Raw genomic sequence first — 12,835 nt, 5'->3', positions numbered from 1 at the left:
AAAAAACAAAAACCAAAAACAAACATGAAATCTTGTCTGGAAATATCAAAAACTCCTTGAGCCGGAGCAACAGGGGAGAAGCAAAAAGGAGGAGGGAAGCGGGGATTTAAGAACATTTGGTATGGGAGCTGGTTTACATCTGCTTGGATGCTTCCTCAATTCCCTCCCAAATTACATGTGCGCAGACACACAGACACACACACGAACACACGGAATCTGGCTTCCCAGGGTTACTTAAGGGGAGCACCCAGAAATCCCTGGGGAGAACTGTCCCCCATGTGTTGCAGCCAGCAGGAACCATTCCCTAGCCTGACAAGTAGAAAGAGGGAAAAAAAAAATATGGGGCACTAAAGCCTAAAGAGGAAGCAACTCCCCTTTTTCATCAGCAGTGAAAACAGAGCCCACAGGGCCCCAGCACCCCCTCATCACCCAGCGCACTGACACACACCGTCCCCGAGCATCAGGGTACTGCGGAGGACAGCGTGGCCTTTAACTACACCAGCAGAAAAACTGTGCTGGAAATATTGAGGGCACTTTAAACACTATCTCCTCAGACAGGAGGTGATGCCAGCAGGAGGTAGAGGTCTTTACAGCAGGATTCACTTTGTGGAGCTGGGTAGATGGAAAAAAAAGAATGAAATGCTTCTGAGCGTGGCGTAATTGGCTGCTTTTGCCTGCTGGCTGGCAATCTCACACGCTCACAGAGGCTGACGTGACAGGTACATGTAACCTCCTGCTACCTAGGTTGTTCCAGGTCATTATCCAAATGTGCCTAAGCACCTTAAGGGGAGCTGGATTTATGTACTAACATGATGCAAACAGATCTTCGTCTCTTCTCTAGATACACCAGGTATAGACATATTACGGCTGAATACATTTCCAATCCTGCTTGAAGGGAGAGCACGAGCAGAAATCAGCACTAGCTCCCCAGGCTGCTACGGGTGGCTCCAACACCCACTGCAGAGGGGGCAGCCAGCCAAGTCCCAAACTGCATATGAGGATACAGAGCTGGAACACTCACAAAACCACTATTAGCATTTAATCTCGTATAAAAGAAAAGCATAAAACCTCTTTAGTAAATGCCAAAAACTAAGGAAGTGAACAGCTCTTAACGTCCTGTGACCAAGACATCAAACCTGCACAGCTGTACAAAGGCTGAACTCCCAAATCAAAGCCTCTCCTCTAAATGTAAACCATCCTATTTCTTACAGGCAGCATCCAAGAAGTGGGCTGCCAGCTGATCACTGTTAGGACCATGCAGCAAGATGACACAACTATGGCCAGCAAATAAGACTAGTGCCTTTGAGTATTTTCTTTCTGAGTGGTTACATTAAGACTCAAAAGGCCAAGAGTTTAAAAGAACGTCTGAAAACATCACGCGGCATAACTGAGAAGCGTGGTCTCTGCAACACAGAAACCTCGGTGGCTTTTGAAAATATCAGCACCTAGATTAACTCGGGTATCTTTAAGACATCTGTATCTTAGAAAGGGCTGAGAAAAGGTACATGGATATAAACGATGGCCATTGACAGGGTGGACATGAATCCATCACTCTTGCCCCAGGGAAACCCAGACAGCTTCAGGTGGGAGGAAGAAAGGAAGCTGCAATTTGAGAATTTCTTTTGGCAGTGGAGAAGTTTCAAACCAATTTTTCCTGGAATGAAACATGACAGCCTTTCCAAGGACCTGATGGAAACAAGTCTTTCTGCAAGTCCTCAGACTGAGCTGTTTTACTTCGTTTATGGAACAAACGGGGAAGAATCATTTTTAAGTCAGTTCACAAGAAAACTGCCCTCCTCTGCAGGGTGTGCAGCCTCCTGGAAGCCATAAATTACTTCCACCGCAGAACAAGGCCCCTCGGGGTGCTCTGAGAAGGCAAAGGCAGTTGTGTCCATGTGAGGAAGAAGACAGGTCCTTTGGGTGGTGATCAGCTGTTCGTTTAGGTGACTTTGATTGCCTTCTGGAGGCAACTCTCCTGTCAGCAACTTGAAGACAGGTCTGGCTTAGCTAAGTTGTACAAATGTCTTCTTTATCCACTGCTGGGCAGCTGGAGTTGATCCATAGCCCCCACTGAGACGTGTGACCCCAGGTCCTCAAAGGGAAGGAATCAAAGGAAACACACTGGTAGCACTCCCAGTGTCTCGGCACACTCTCACTGCCCTCATTCTCCCTTAACCAAGGTCTGAAAAAGCGCAGATGCTGCAAACACGCAGGGAGCAGGCTGAAGAGCCAGTATTTTCTGCGTGCTGGTGGCATGATGGGCCAAAACAGGCTCCTGTCTCCCACAGCAAGTGTCTTGCATCCTACTGATGAAGGAGGAGTGATTGAACAAGACCCCTGAGCCAGACCTTGAGATGGTTCTGGATAATCACACAAAAAGCCACAGTGTCATCCAGCTGCAGAGTGCTGGGCTTGAGAGGAGAGTCCTGGGGGGAATTCTCCAGGCTGTATTATGCATGAGGTGAGATGAGATGATCATACTGCCCTTAATATCTATGAATTTCTTTCCATCTTCAAAAGCAGCACATGCTCTAGATGGGCTGAATTTTTACTGAAATAGGTCAGTAGAAAAATAGATCCTTCTTACAATGCAACACTGCATTGCCTTAATTTAAAAGAAGAGAGGAAAAAAGGAACAGAACCTGGGTAAGAGAGGAGCTCTTCACTCCGTTTAATGTTATCAAAGCCCATTGCACTGAAAATCTGAAATGTGTGCCACAGCAAACCTGACCTCCAGCCCTAGAGCTGTCAGATCCACTGCCCTCCATCAGCATTAGTGGCACTCCTAAGGCAGCGAGGTTAGCTTATTGCCAGGGTGGGACATGCAGCCCTCGTAGCCTGAATGAGGATTATTAACTTCTCCGGAGGTAGCACTATCCCAGCGTTTAAAATAAACTACAACAGACAATACACGAGAGGGAAAAGGGGAGTGAGGGGTCTGGGTCCTGCTGGGTCAGAGCTGTTGATTGTGGGGACAGTGATGGAGCTGTATGTCCTACAGCAGCTCGGGGACACTGTTGCAGTTTGGCTGGGAACCAGGAGAGAAGTTGAGGGAAGCAGAGGGAGATGAGGTCTGGAAAAGGCCACGCTGGAAGGTGGTACGGGCAAATCTTACAGGAGGATTCATGGCTTCTGCAGAGATGCTGTAATGGCAGTGAATCTGTCACCAAACCACACAGAGGCAAGAGATGAGAAGACAGCAGCTACTGGGAAAGGAGCCCTGATTTCTCTGTGTCCCAGAGCTCAAGCAGAAGGGAAGAGGTATCTGCAGAGTTTCAATCTCATGCCAGAAAAAGGATAAATAGAAATATTTCAGACAAATGCTGTGCAGAAAAAAGATTAACTGGGGGTGAGGGTGAAGATGAATGCAGTCCCATGGGTCCAGCCAGGAACAGCTTGGAGGAGCAGCCAAAGTCTTAATGAACCCATCAGAAAGCCCTAATGAGGTAAGAGCCAAGGATGATCCAACAGGGGCATTTTTAATCGGAGCACCAGTGCTGGCTGGAAGCACCAGTACAACCCACACAGGGCAAAGCTCCGCTGGTATCTCTGCCTTGGGGAAGCACCCAAACATTGTGCTTAAATGAGCTGCCAGGAGCCCCCCTGGGGGATTTAGCATGCTCCTACCCCCGAAACCAAGCTCCACTGCACACACTCTATTAAGCAATAACCAGGTTCCTGCACAACCTCAAAAAACGACTTAACAGACCTCATTTATCTGGGGGTTCTTTGCAGTTTCTTGCACATTTTATTGCAGGTTTTTTCTGCCCAAACATGGTTCAGTATATTGCTGGGAGACTCACCAGACTGTGACCCAGAGGGAAGCAGCTGATGATCCAGCGCCGGGAACTATTGACTTCACCACCAGAACGTCAATGCTATAGATCACTGGGAGCAATTAGGGTGGCTGATTACCCCACGTGCAGCCTTTGGGCAACCATCCAGTGGAGACATTTTCCCCAGAGAGCCGGCACTAAGCCTCGACAACAACATTTAAAGAACTACTTTGAGGGTTTAAGTGGGATTTGAGTGATCTATAGACGCTGCGCAGGCCAAAAGTAGGAATTTCAACCTTGAAGACTCAAGTCTAATACATACTGTAATTAAAAAAGGAGACCGCCAACTTCCCTGCAGCACAACCCAGTTGACATCAATAGCATTACAGCAGCAGAGAGCCTCACCTGTGATCTCCAAAATCCATCCGGGATGGAGATGAAGGACAGAATATGCCAGCTCACAGAGCCAGGAGCCTCCGCTACCCAAAGGTTCCAACATCCATGGAAATCTTCTTCCTTCCTTGGGCCATACTGCCTACTTCTCGCACCATCGTATTGCAGGAGGGTTTTGGTTTTGTTTTTTTTTTCACAAGGTAGGTATTACTCAGTGCTTACATTTCAACAAAAGGACCTTCCTCACAGATGTCCATGCCCACCAGCGCTTCAAGCCTGCCCGTCCCCCTTGCAGCAGGGATGGGGACTGGCTCTGGCAGTTGTGCTCCATCTCCCTCTCAGGGCTCATGAAGGAACAGTGGACTTCAGGGAGCTTTAGGCACAAGCAGCTTCACTACCCAACTCCCCTGTTCTTCCCCAGACATCTTAAGCACATGGGGACAGACAGTTGGTCCTTTATAGATCTTAGGACCAAACTGTTCCTTCCTTCATACAAGTCTATTCCTCAGCAGCCTCCTTTTCCAGGTCAAGATTTCCCACACCAGGTTCTGATGCCCAGTTTTCCCTCCCACCAACCCATCTCCTTCCGTCTCTTGTCCCCACCCTGTGATGTTCCCCTTTCTCTCCTGCTCATGGAAAGCTTCATGTGTGCCTTAAGAACTCAGGTTACCCCGGGGTGTCTTTGCACACAGGCAGCCTGGTACAGCTAAGCCAGGCATCCAGCTCCCTGGGGTAATCTGCAGAGTATGGCTCGTTATTAGTCACTACAGTAGAACAATCAACAGTTTCTGTAATGCAGTAAAATGGATTGAAGCTACTTAAGAATACAAGGAAATGGGATCAGTGCTTTGAAAAAAAAAAAGTAGCTTGACTCACCAAATCCGCTTCTAGTGTAGCAGCTCGGAGCTCACGCACAGCCTTGGTTGCACCCGCTGATGCTGCAGCACAGATGCTTACAGCTGGCAACGCCAGGCCTGACCAGCCCATACTGGGAACACCAGCACCTTACCCTGATGGAAATACATGACAATCCCTTGCTGAAGTAGCAAGGAGCAGTTCTGCTGTGTTGCTCCTGTTCCTTTCTTGTTATTCACACTTTTCCTCCATGTCTGGTTTTGCACCAGAACAATTCTGCTCTTTTGTACTTTTCCCTTTCAGACATACTCGGAAAATAAAGATCCAGCTCTTCCCATTGCATCTGCACCAAGACCTGAGCAGACTGCAAAGTCTCAGAGGCTTCAAGCTACCTGCTCTCTCGCTTAATCACAAAGATTGATTCCACACCTCCCTTAAAGAGATGAGGCGTGATCAGGTACAAGACTCCTTCCCTGACCCAAAAACATTCTTTCTCCACAAATCTCTCCACTGTCTTGAAATCAGCAGAGATGCTACTCCAGGAATTTCAGAAATTCTGTATTAACAGGGTAAAAAGTCTCACCAGTGTCAGATCCTACTAGCCACAGCAGCACTGGGAAGGAGGGAACCTTTGTACCACTGGCCTGGCATCGTAGGTGTTGGGAAGCATCCTCCGTGGAGGCATCTCCTGCCTGAAGAGCCAAGACCAGTACGTGACAGTGCTCCTAAAGAAAAAAAAAAATAAATAAATTAAAAGTTGTCTTCTGCTGACTCAGACAAGTGTCTTTTTATCTCCCAGAAATCAGGAGGTGTGAACGGCTCTGTAGAGAAGTCTGAGAGTCTGGAGGAAGGAACAGAGAAACAGCCAGGGAGACTGAACCAGGCTTTGAAGAGCCTCTGCAGAGAAGCAGCAGCAACATCACCTCTTGGAAGACCATTCCGTGCCTTCACTGCCCTTGCCCTGTCTGTGGGAGAGCGACCCTGCCCTCCCATGCCCAGAGAGGGCAGCTAGCCCGGAGCTTGGCAGTACAAGGAGGGAAGTACCTTGGAAAAACGCGTCTGATGCAACTCACTTCTGTGTGAATGAAACCCAGAGGTCTCCTGAGAGAGAAAGCAGGGGAATGTGGATGAGAAATCACCACTTTATAGGTAGGGAACAGAGGTGTTTGGAGAATGGGGGCATATCCCAGACTCCCTATTTACCCATTCCACAAAGCATCTCCTTATTACTCCTGTTTATTGACTAAGTGCAAACTACTGTAGTAGTCTAAGGCAATTTTTTTCTTCTGACCTTTGTGCCCCTCTACCACAAGGCTGGGGGAAAGAGGGAAAAAGCTGACCTGGCCCTGACTGCCCTAATTAACTGGAGTCCTGATTGATTTTGATAAGCAACTCTGGCCTCATTCATCAGCACAGCATTTACCCAGATAAGCAGGAGCAGTGCATCAATCCAGACCACCTTGAGCAGCACGGAGCTGGTCTAACAGGAACAGTGTCTTTTCTACACCTCTTCATATGATGAAACCTCATCATCTTTCTGATTCTCCCTGCTGACACTTTTTAAGACCTTCTAAGGAAAACCATCCACCCTCTTCAGATGGACAGCAAAGATTATCCCTCAGGGCTCAACCTTGTTAAACTTCAAGTCTGGGGCTGTGGGAAGCCCTGGCTCCATCAGAACAGGTGATTAGAGGGGCCAGATGCTCCCAGCCCATCACAGGACCGAGTGTGCAGCTCCTGTGCAGCACTGTAAGGAGCGGCACCACAGACTGGCACAGAGATAAATTGAAGGTCAGTAGGTAGAAATCAAACAGAGAGAGACTGGAGGCAGGCTAACACAAGGCTTAAGATGGAGATTTTGATTAAGAAGGGAAAGGGGGAACAAAGTACACACAGAGCAGCATCTGTCTGTGGCACCAAGCACCTCACCAGAGCCCTACAGTCCAAACGGGGAGACTCCAAGCATTTTGCCCATTGGATTTGAAAACCCTTTCTGCTGCCAGCTTGGTCTTGCTCTCCTCCAAATGAATGCAAGAAAAGAGATACTGTTGATTTAATTGGCCATATTCATCACTGGAACAAGAAAAATAATTCTAGCAATAGCAGTGGCTGAGCGGCATCCATTTAATTAGTGTATGAAATGAGTTTGCTTTGGTCAGTGAAATAGATATAAAAATCTTCATCTTAACCTGACCTTTCCAGGAAATCTCTGGTCTAAATAGCACTGCCCAATGCTGCTGTGACAGCTGGGCACTCCCCTGCCACTCCAGCAAGCCCAGAGCAGCACCCCTGCACCACCAAAGCCTCCCTGCTCACCTTGCTTTGACTTTCCCTGCGCACAGCTCAACTCTGAGCTTTCTCTTGCTTTTCCCTGTTTTCTCCACCCATTTCCCTCCTGGCACCGTTACGCTGCTTTTCCCAGGCTTGAACTAACTGCCTTCTCCCATAGAGACGGTGCAACCAGTGTCATCCAGCGGCCCTGCCAGGGGCTGAGCATCCTCAGGTCCCAGTGAAATCGGTAATTTTCCCCTGGCAAATTCACTGCCTGGTGATGAGCAGGATGCCAGGACATGGGACCTAGAGACTGACAGAGGCAGATCTGCCCCTGCTGTTGCCCCAGTAGCACAACCAGGCAGATATGGTGGGATCCAGCGTCTGCACCCACAGTTGGGATTCCCACTGCAGGAGTGAGAGCTCCATGAAACACATTATATCTAATTAGAGCAGGTACGTGGTGCCCGAGGAGCACAATCGGGCAAATATTTATTCAAGTCTTCAAAAAGGTCTTTGCAAGACATAAAGCAAATGATGTTTCTGTAGCCACAGATGGTCCCCCCAGCCAGGTGGGACCGCAGCACTGCAGAGTCATCTGTCAGCACCCAAGCTCACCCTCTGACACAAGCCATACATTTTCCATGCCTCTTTGGGGCAGGATTTGGGAGGCTTTGATGGCAGCACGTTCCTTTGCTGTGCGAGGTCAAGCCAACCATTTCCTCCTTCCCAAGGCTTCAGATTTACCCCGTGTGTTAAATCCCTTGACTTCACCAGACAGATTTTGGCACTGTCCCCCTCTCTCTTCTTTTTTTAAGTCCCTTGCTACAGCGTGAGGAGACACCTGGCAGAACGATTCTGCCTGGAAATCCATCCTTGGATTGTTTTATCTCTATTAGCCCTCGCAAGCAGATGACAGGGGAGCATGAACATAGACAGCGTGGGATGAGACATTCACCCAGCTGCTAGTTCAAAGGCATGTCATCATTTATAACACTCCCAGCTATTCCAACTCTCCCTACTTGTTCTCAGTTAAAAGAAAGAAAGAAAAGCAAGTCATTCCTAGTTCTGTGTATTTAGCGTTCAGGGAGATGCTGTTTATTTTGGTACCTTTGCTCTCGAGGTAGCACAGCTTCCCCGAATCCGTGGGGCATTCTTCTTCCAGAGCAACTCTGCCAAGTTGTGCTGTAACCCCTCAGCATCCCGTCAGTGTGACAGTGTCAGTGCAGAAGCAGCCAGCAAAGGGAAAGACAGAGAGAAGAGGACTTTGTTAGGTACCAACGTGCCCCTACCTGCACCTTGCATGTCCCATCTGGCAGCTATTTAGTGCTGCTGTGCTCCACGTGTGGGGCCCTGTCATTGGCAAGTGAACCACTGCTTCCCTGCACTGGGAAAGAGTTCAAAACCTATATTGAATCAATCTGTTAAAAAGGTTTTTATCTCCATTGGGCTGGCGTTCCCACAGGGCCAGCACATGGGCACTTCACTGAAATGGGCTGCCAGGGGGCTGAGGAAAAAAAATGCCATGTCTGAGCCTTGTTGAGCCCAGGGACACCACAGCACCCAGGAACCACGGCACAAGTGGAGGGAAACCCACCCTGCTGAACGCCTCCATCAGCGTCACAGCCTGCAGCTGAGGTCCAACTTGAGCCTCCCGTGGTGCCTTGGTCCCCCCAGAAACAACTCTGCCATCCCCAGGTTTAAGCCAGACCCACCCTGAGCTCAACCCCAGCATCTGCAGTGGGGAGCAAGAGCCCTGCCCGCGGCAGGTCGGTGTCGTCCCAGTGGTACCTGCACATTCCCATCCATCTGCACCCCTGCAGCCTTCCTGGGGGGTCCGTACAGCCTGGGAAACCTGGCCAGGACTCCTGGCTTTGCTCCAGCCCCCACCAGCAGACGTAGGATGCTCAAAGGAGCATCTTATACTAGGCATTGCCACCCCGAAGCACGTCTCCTGCTCTGAAAAAGGGCAGCAGCGGGGGAGTTAAGATGGGTCCCGTCAAGTTACGAGCCTCTCTGCAAATAACTTGGGCGAGTTTCCAGCCCATCACTAAGACGACGCAGAACTGACTTATCCCCAGAGACTGCAAATGGTCTGATCCAAATTCCACTGAAGTCCACGGCAAGGCTCATTACCTCCGTCTGGCATTAGCTCTGGCTCTTTGCTCACGATAGCTCTGGGCAAGAACTCCCTCTCCAAGGAGCCCTGATGCAATTAACTGGGGAAGCATCACTCCCATCTCAAAGCTGGGGAAAAGCCCCAGACCCTTCCCCACCTAACATGGACACGTCAGCACCGACCAAGCCGTTCAGGCTGGGTCCAATAGAGGGCAACAATATCACACAAACCGCTTCATTAAACTAATTACAAACAGCCAAGGCGAGAATCACTGCCCACACTCCTCCGGGGCTGGATTTATCCCTTCCTTCCCTCCCCATTTCACTGGGAGGTGAGTGGCTGCGCAGGCAGCCTGAGGCTTCGGAGATGGTGGCATGGTCGGGATGGATGGCTCCATCCACTGGATGCCTCTCAGCCAGCTGTGCTGATTTTCCCCTTGATGTGGGACCCTGCAAAGTTCCTGAACAAACCGCCATCTCCTCCTGGTCCCACCAGGCCACAGTCCCTGCTCAGAGCTCTGCCCCACACCCTGCCAGCCTCTGCCTCCCCCTCCCCACCTGCAGCTTATTACAGCAATAACAAGGTGCACCCCGTGTCGAACCACAACCTTCTGCACAGCTGTTTTGCATAAAGACACCTTATACACTAGAAAACATTTGTTTAATTAACACTCTTGCCTGCCAGAGGTCTGCCCACAACCCCTGTCGCTGCGCAGGGAGAGAGATTTTCCCCACTGCAATCCAGTTCTGACCCCTCCGAGCAGGGGAGTCCTTAGGAGCAAAGCCAGGGATGCACCATCCCCTTCACCCCAGGGAATCACCCTGCGCTGTGCTCGCTGCAGCCTCCCCAGGGCCGCTCTGTACCCGAGCACGTCATCCTATCGAGTCTGTGTGGTTGCGTTGCTCAAGGGAAGCGTATCCCAGGAGTGCCATGGGATGCTGGCAGCAGGCATTAGCGCGGAATGGCTTGGCTAGCATGGCTGCATGCTATCGAGCTCTGGATTGCAGAAGGCCTGGCAAAACGGGGACTTTTTTTGGGGGAAAGCAGTACAAAAAGCAGAGCTCTGAGTTGTCTCTCAGCATCTGTGCTGTGGGAATTGCCAGTGGACTTGTATGGTGAAATGAATTAGTGTAACAACTGTAGGGAGAGGTTAAGCTAATATTTTACTCTGCATCCCCAGCGGGCAGGGAACTTGCAGGCATCCTGGGCTAACGTGACTGCTTCTAACCATGATTTAAGCTCTTATGACAAGAGGGTGGAAGTAGAGCTGTAAACAGCTTCTAGGAGGTGGGATTTCGCCCTCAGTCCCACCTGGGAATCCATGGAGGATCCCCACCAACACCAGCAAAGTCAAGGTTTTCCCCTTTGCCGTGCCCAGGGTGAGCTCATCCCTCCTTGTGTTTAGTTACAGCCTGGGTGGCAACCACGTCTGTCCCCGTCTGTCAGAGCGTTACACACCGCATGTCTCCTGTCATCAAAACCAAACTGTACCCCAGGAACCTGGTGGAAGTAGCAGAGATGAAGTGGCTGGGATTTCACTTGGGTTGGCAGCAGAGCCTCTGTCCCAGCATCTCCCATGGGTTCCATCTGCGCAGGCTCAGAGAGGCAGCTCACATCAGAGCGGGGATGAAAGCCTGAATCGCCCAAGTCGGAGGCTCCTGCTGTGCCCCCAGCCATGTCCCCTACCCACAGCACACAGGCCTCCTCTGGCACATCAACTCCCCACAGAAACCTGCTCACCAGCTTTGAACGTCCTTGCGAGGGGCCACCAGAGAGGCTCCGTCCCCAGCACCAAGCAAGCCTCGTTCAATCCATGAGCCAGCACAAATGCAGAACTCAACAGCTCAGGAGGGAAAAGGCCAGACCTAAGTGCTGAGCTCAGGGACTAAGTTACCTCCAGATCTTGGGGACAGGGAGGAAAGGCTCCATTCGACCCTGAAACCAGCAGCTGACACAAGCTGGGAGCTGCAGTTTGACCAAAGAAATTCCTCCCACCAGCAGCTGCCAAGCCCTGTTCAAAGCCCTCAAGCCGAAGGCTTGGCCAGGAGCCTGGAGGACAAGCTCGTCTCTCGCTGGATATGTATTTGTTTTCATCTAGATTTACATGATGAGATCAAAGCAGCTGTGCTGAGGTTAGACAGGATTTACTGAGGGCAAAGCTCTGGGGCATTTCGTTGTATAGTTTTGCCCCAACTCCTTTTTGACCAGAGGGTTTCCAAGCCGTCAGAAGGATGAGTTGGGCTGATTTGCTGTAGCCCACTGCAACCTGTGTGCACCCAAGTGCTCAGTGCCACTCACCTCCTGGCACTAAATATTCCTCCAGACAGCAGCCTTTGGAAGAACATGCCAAGACGAGCTCCCAGTGCTCGTTTTTTACTGGCTACATGCTAAGGCCATTCGTGTGTCTGCACAGGGAACGGGCAGACCGATGCCAGAACAGCTGCAAGCCCACCTTATGGGACACAGCCAGGGGACATGGGCACCCACATGCCGACGCTCAAGTCCTCCTTTCAGGCTGGAGAAGTTACCAGCTTTGCTTTTACAGAAGCAAGGATGTTGGGTGCACCTTCAGCGGTGCCGGCACAGCCTTGTCTGCGGCAGGGCAATGAACGGCTGCTTTGGAGCCTTTCTCCCAACCCTCATATCTCACGTGGCCACAAATTTCCCTGCACAGAAGAAGCAAAATGCTCCCACGCAGTGATGCAGTGCAGTAGGGCACTGGCACGTGCTGCTGGGCCAGCCAAAACGATTGAACCCCCCCTCTGCACCAACACTGCGGGGAGGTAAGAGCTGACCCTCCACTTAAATACGTAACCCAGGAGGCAACATTGCATGGACTCCAAAGCCGCCTTCTCCAAAGCTTCTCCAAAGCTGATCCCTCCGTAGCAGCAGCACTCGGAGCTGCTATTGGCTCCGCAGTGCTCGGTGCTCCGTCACCAGCGGTGGGTGACACCCTCCCACAACGGCTGCGGTTACACCAGGTCCGCCGGTGCAACCTCCTCGGCGCCGAGATTATTAGGGCTCAAATTTGGGGGAGGCAGTTTAAAGAACAGATGGTCGTGCTTCAGTATCGCAACACACTGCCAGTTAATTAATGCTAGCTGTAATTAAACTTTACACAAATTAGCTGTCAGCTATGCTAAAGGGAATCATTTCTCTCAAATGCCACCTTGAATCGCTGAGTTGTGAGACTTTTCTACAACGTAATTAAAAGCAGGAGGCTGGCATGGAAGGGGGCGGGTGGCAGAGGAGGCAATAGCCAGGAGTTGAAAGTTGCAGGCTGGGAAGCAGCTGGAGATCCCCACCCTGCGTGAGTAGCTCCTCTCCTTTGGCCTGGAGGACCCCAGGGGCTCCGCTTGGTTTTTATCCCCACCAGTAGACAAAGGAGGTTCCTCCCCATGAGTCAAAGTTTTAGTCTGAA

This window comes from Athene cunicularia, assembly GCF_003259725.1.
Source record: "Athene cunicularia isolate RWA chromosome 28 unlocalized genomic scaffold, athCun1 chr28_part1, whole genome shotgun sequence".
Lineage (NCBI taxonomy): Eukaryota > Metazoa > Chordata > Aves > Strigiformes > Strigidae > Athene > Athene cunicularia.
The sequence above is the reverse complement of the archived record's forward strand: the minus strand, read 5'-3'. Positions refer to the sequence as shown.